We start from the raw sequence: 6,984 nt of genomic DNA on the forward strand, positions 1-6,984 counted from the left end.
AATGAATGGTTAACATTCCATATCGCACGCCCAACTCATCCAACACTTAACACTTCAAAAGTATGTGAGATAAGTTGTTTTCCCCGCCCACCTTTTTGCTACGTGGCAGCCCTACGTTATATCACATCCTCCAAAATAATACCACATACTACTTACCCCCCATGCGAAAACCATTAATTGTTTTGGCTTTGAATCTTATAAATGTTACAAGAATATATGGTGGATTAATTTCAAGTGAAATATAGAGATATGAGAATGCGGTAATATTTCAAAGCTACAGGTGAAACCATACTTGAGGTAAAATTATATACCTACAGGCAATATGAGGCCAAGGTTGCGGAATGAGATTCAAAGGTAAAATGGTTTTATAGCCACACATGAAATAAAATTAACGGATACCATGAATTTATCAGGGAAAGAAAATTTCACACGAAATTAATGTACACGTGAGCAAAAATAACATTCATGTAAATGCATTTCACGATAGAAGATTAAGGTGAAATCAATTTAGAGGCATGGTGAAATCAATTTACAGGTGTAAATTCATGTTGCAAGTGAAAGTAAAAGAGTAAAGTGAGAATATCCTTCCAACCATACAAATCAACACATGGTTTTGCAAAACCATCCTTGTATTCTACAAGGGTAAAATGGATTTACATACAGATAAAATGTATTTACAGAGGAAGGAGTAATAGAAACAAAACTACACATGGTTTTGTGAATTCATAGAAAGAGAAAACAAAACCACGGATTGGTAACAACACATGGTTTTGAAAAAATTTAATTATAAATTTCATTTAAAATATTTTGGAAATATTATTTAAATATATATATTATTATATATTTTCCAAAATATTTTGTGACACTAATGAATGATAAAATAGCAGGGCAGTCACAGGATCAGCCATCAGTGAGGGAAGTCTCACATTATCAAGTCAGAGGATCAACAAGCAGTTGAGTGAATTACTAAGAAAAAGAGAGATACATCTACATCTGCTAGTTCATTTGCCAGCACAACCACAAATTTGGGTCCACATCCTACCTGCTCCCACTTCCACAGCAACAACATTTTCACAACACATTCCACCAGAACTATTAATCTGCAACAGTTAGAGCTTTTTAGTTCATCTATAGTCTAAAAATGTCCTATCTGTTAGAGACAACATTTATTGTAAACAATTTGTAAATTTTGTATAAATACTTCTGCTTTTGAAGTATTAAAGGTCGATTGTTTGAGATCAGAAATATTAGTGATCTATTGGAGTATTGTAAGTTTTTTTTAAAGTTGGAGCATCAATACTAAGCAGAATTCATAGGATTCTGGTGGCTTAAATACTAGTGATGTTTTTCTTATGTTAAAGTGTTTCAATGTCATCTCTTCACTGTAATAATCTAAATTCCAATTGCAAAACAGAAATGTGATGAATAGGGTTTACTTTTGAGTACCTTATTCTGGCTGCTTTTGCAATCTTTATGTTTTCTACTGAAGGCCACACTAAAAAATTCTTGACTTCTCTTTAGTTTTTCCTGATTGACTGAATGCCACACTAAAGAATTCTTAATTGCTCTTTAGTTTTGCTAAAGGTTTTCATTGTTCTACCATCATCCACTTATTATTATGAAAGATTCAGTAAATATTCCCAACTTTCCCTAAGTTTACACTGTGAAAAATTGATGCAACCATCTAGTTTACCTTTTGACTCCATTGCCCAATAGATGCTAATTAAATTGAATATAATCAGTGTTCCAAAACCCAAAACCCAAGTACAATCGTAACTAGTCTAAGATTTTCAAGCAACAAAGATAAATTTTACAGAGAGAGCCCTCTCTGGGATTGAAAGGGTTAGATTCCCATCCCAAAGTTGGTTTGCTGTTACATTATTGTGATTTTCCCTACAACCTCAAAATTACAAGGTGATAACATAGTGGCAACCATACTGGGGAGATTAGTCCTTAGTTTAATAAACCTTAAAGGAAATCCTAAATCTCATCTTTTCACCTTAAGGCCATTTTAGGGTTGTCAAAAAGTTTCATTAAAAAAATAAAAAATTTAAAATTCTGGCTTCTAAAAGAACATACTATACCAGGGCACATCCAGATCCAAACCCTGCTATAATTGTTGATAATCCAGACAAAATATTAATAAAAAACAATAAAGTAGAAAGTCAAGAAAGTATTAGTCAGCTAATCAAAGCAAATTCACTTCCTAGAGAGTTATCAAACTTAGAGGATTTTCAATTTGATTTATCATTTGAGGATTCTTTGTTTCATATCAAATATGAAAATTCAGTCCATGATACTGTAATAGACCCTACTTTTATTCAATTTATTGAATCAAAGAAGAATACTATAGATCTTGATTTAGATCAACATGTTCTATACACTTTTGACAAACTTGATGCTTTAACCTCAACTTTGACAAGGCACATAGGCGAAGCCTATTTTCAACAGTCAGTTGAATTAGCTGCCCTAATTGTTGCTACTCCTAAGCCTTCTACCATTACTTCAGAGTCTATAAATTCATCTTTATTTAGTACCACTTGATTTGAAATTTATAAAGGTATTACAGACTTATGTGTGGAGTTGTCTATATTACTTAGTGCAATGGATTGATAAGATTACGAATAATACAGAGAATTAAACAATCATAAAACACAATAAAAACACATCAACACAGTCAAAATTGATAAAGGAGTTCATTAGACTTCCTGGCTACGTCTCCTGGTCCTAGCTTCAAGTTTTGACCTCTTTATTATGTCTTAAAAATGGTTGTTATAGGTGTAAGCTCAAAAATAGAATCTCAACACAAAAATGGATCTCACCACTGAGTTTCGCTCGAATCCTTGAGTCTAAATGAGCATATACATGACCATTGTCATGCAGAAAGAGTCAATTTTGCAGACAAAACCGACCTCCCTAGAAGCTAAGGCTTTCTAGTGACAAACAAAACAATCAAGCACTATCTTTCCCTAAATATGCATTTAAAATAAAAGCAACCAGTTGTTTAAGGCTTACCTCTAGTCCAACGCTTGTTTGTAGCAGCCAAGCCTCTTCGATCCAGATGAGCTCCTTCTCCTTGAAGCCTGCATTCACTAACAAGCAAACGATTACATAGCACCTGAATAACTCATATAATAAAACATATTCATCATAAAGACCAAGGAGTATATGAAACAAATTATATATAACAACTTGTTGAGAAAAATGAACTTAATTGTATTAATTGGAAACAAAAGAAACCATTACAACCAGTGCCTTGGTGTTGTGCAGGTCCCTCCCAGGGTCCAGCAAGAGTTCTCCTTTACTTTGATCAGCTCACCCACTTCTAAATGAAGCTAAGAAAGGATTGGAATCTCTCCTCTCAAGCTCTATAAGGGAGTCCTAATTTCAGCAGCATCTACCCTTAGGAATGTTCAACTTTCAACCTCCCTTACCTCTGGCCCAATGCCTGTATTTATAATGCTTTGGAGGAAGTTAAACAGGTCCATCATCAATGGGATAAGCCCCTCTTTCAATGGGATAGCTCCCCTCTTCATGGGATAAGTTCCTCTTTCATTGGGATGCATGAACCATCTGGAGGCGCTCAATCCACGTCAAACCATCTTCTAGAATGCTCTAGAATCGACCACAAGTAAGTTTTTTGAAGTAAAACTTGCGCTTTTTGACCTTTATAGGAGTACGCACCCACCCCTTTATAGATAGAGCGTACAAGTACGCAGGTATTATGAACTTGAGGTGCGTACACGCAGGTAAGGGTAAGAGAAACTACGTAACCAGAGTTATATTGACTTTTTAAAGACTTTCTCTCTTTCTTGGAGTTTGACATGAGGAGCAGAGGTATAAGACTTGCCAAGGAGGACAGTATGACAATTGATGGAGCCATACTGACTGCAAATAGTCATGGTGACAAATTTTAGTGTAACAGATTGCCCCCTAAAGTGCGAAGCCTGTAGTAGATTAGGGTTTCATATCATCTAGGAAGGGTGAAGCACTTTATCATTTCAAGGATTATCTTGTGGGGAGCCCAGTTGGAACTTGCAAATATTCAACACAAAATACATATATGAGATCATATCATCGCTGAGGTAGGCATTCCCATACTTAGATCAAAAACTTTAACTAACAAACTAACTACTGCTCTGATATAGGAATGATTTCGCAGTACATCATAATCATAGACTCACGTAGACACAGTATGGACGCAGCCATCTGTTTATAATTAGTCTACTATATAATGAATACAAAACTCCTCGCAGCCTGGATGGTGGAAACTAGATCCAGGGTCTTCATTTCTATTTCCCGAAATAGTACGATTCTATCCACGCGAATAAATGAGTTGATGTCGAACATGGTAGAAACCACTTGATTACCAGTCAATGATGTAAACTGTTAATAAGTGTGAGAGAGACCACTAGTGATGTCAATGGTTCTCAAAGTACCCAGTACAATCCATGAGATGTGAATGAATGTGTTGATGTCGAACATGTCACAAAATCCTTCGATCGAAAGTCAATGATGTAAATTGTCGTCAAAGGTGAGAAACCTGCCATTGATGCATGCAGATTTTAAGGTACTGACGATTTCTAGATCATCTTTCTAGATAATGTGCTGATGTCGATAGAAAGCGATCCGTTGCAAGCAAGCCCACAGCACGAAATCATAGATCAAGTTGAAGAAATGTAGCTGTAAGGACTGACTCAGGGATGGTCAAGATGGATGACAGGTATTTTGCAGATGAATGGTTTATTTGCAGTGACCTCTTGAACACATAACGACACAATAGATGGCTTGGTGACAATTGACCCAAAGTTAATACCCAGAAATCGGCTGAAGACTTTCAATGTGGTTTGATCAACTGTTAGGCAAAGGATTTCCCAACCCAGGTGAATGAAAAGTGTCGTGTTCAAGAGTAGTGATAAGGTTTCTTCGAGACAAAGGATAAAAAATAGGCTCATTTTTCTTTCTTTTCCCCCACCATTTCTGGCAAGTACCTCTTTATTTTTTACAAGCTTGAGGAGGATAACATTTGCTTGATTATAAGCTCATCCTTCGGATGAGTCCAACTTAGTTTAAATTCGAACCCTAAGAAGGAGTGGTCTGTTCCTGTTTGTAATCGAACAGGTCCTTTACTGTGAAATTTTAATGAGTCCAGTATAGGAGAAACTCAGCATTTTTCAATTTTAGAGAGTCTGAAAAACTTAAGAAGACTCCAGGGTTGACCTTTTTCGTAAATTTGTGTCTCCCAAGCCCGAAAAAGTATAAAATAATACTTGAGAGAACCGCTTGATCTTTACGACCAAGGATTACTTTTCGTCATTAATGCCTTTGACCCGAAAAAGTAAAAAAGCGATCAATGACACGTCGTTTTATAACCAATATCGAATTTGAAACGACAAAAATCCGGCAATCTTTTCATATTTTTACGGTCGGAAAAAAGCTGTAAGTGGACTGTCTTTTTAGTTCCGTTTTAACGAGTTTAAAAAGAAAAACTCGGCAATATTTTCATATTTTGAGAGTCTGAAAAGGGCTTAAAAGAGAACTCCAAGGATTTATTTTTTCGTAAGTTTTAACGAGTTCGAAAAAATGACAAAAATGTACTCATGGTTTTCACTTTTTCGTAAGTTTTAATGAGTTCGAAAAAATGATAAAAATGTACTCATATGGCCGACTTTCAATTTAATTTATGAGCAGGAAAAGACGGAAAGAACTCGGCATTTTCATTTGTTTTACGAGAATGAAAGATAGAAAAATAATCTCGGGATTTTCATGAGTTTAACGAGTCTTGAAAATAACTAAAATTGACTCGAGATAGGTTTCATTTTTACAAAAGCTTGAAATAGAGAAAAACTATGCTTCAAAGTAGTTTCATTTTTACACAAGCTTGAAACAGAGAGAAAACTGTGCTTGATGCCCCCTAAGCATAACTGCTAGAGCGCATGCCCCCCAGCTTCATTTCATTCAAGAAGTTGGATGAAATGAAGGTTGAGTTACGAGATCATTTGAAAGACTCGACCTAAACTGTAAGAAAATTATGCAAAAAACTGAAATAACTAACCTAAATATACAACTTAACATTTATGAGATCTAGTCAAACTCTCGACTCAATTAGAGGAGGATTTGTTTCATTTTTTAACGAGATTGACACAGGAAAAGAACTATGCTCGGATTCAGTTTCATGTTTACGCAAGCTTGAAACGAAAAACTATGCTTGTTATAAGTTCGCATGGCCCCAGCATAATGACGCAAATCGAGGTACATGCCCCCCAAGCTTCATTGCATTCAACCAGGTGGATGAAATGAAGGTTTACTTTCGAAATCTTGGAAAGACTTGTGGGAGCTGTTTCATTTTTTAACGAGGTTGACACAAGACAAGGAACTATCCTCGAACCTGATTCATTTTTTAACGAGGTTGACTCAGTAACAGGAACTTTCCTCGAACAACTGATTCATTTTTTAACGAGGTTGACACAGGAAAAGAACTGTCCTCATACTCATTGATTCATTTTTTAACGAGGTCGACACAGTAAAAGGAACTTTCCTCGAAATCCTACTTTCTACAATCTACCTATATAACCTAAAAATCTACTTGATTCATTTTTTAAGGAGGTTGACTCAGTAAAAAGAACTGTCCTCATGACAACCTGTTTCATTTTTTAACGAGGTTGATACAGGAAAAAATTTTCCTCACAGCATCCAGTTTCATTTTTTAACGAGGTTGAGACGGGAACAAACTATCCTCACCCCTGATTCATTTTTTAACGAGGTTGATACAGGAAAAGAACTGTCCTCAAAACCCTTGTTTCATTTTTTAAACGAGCTTGACACAAGATAAGGAACTATGCTCATAACTACTCTCTACGATCTACCTATATAACCTATCCTTGTTTTATCTTTTAATGAGGTTGACACAAGACAAGGAACTATCCTCGAACCTGATTCATTTTTTAACGAGGTTGACTCAGTAACAGGAACTTTCCTCGAACA

This window comes from Pinus tabuliformis, chromosome X (assembly GCF_031772625.1).
Source record: "Pinus tabuliformis cultivar Carrire ecotype Pingquan chromosome X, CPIR1, whole genome shotgun sequence".
Taxonomy (NCBI): domain Eukaryota; kingdom Viridiplantae; phylum Streptophyta; class Pinopsida; order Pinales; family Pinaceae; genus Pinus; species Pinus tabuliformis.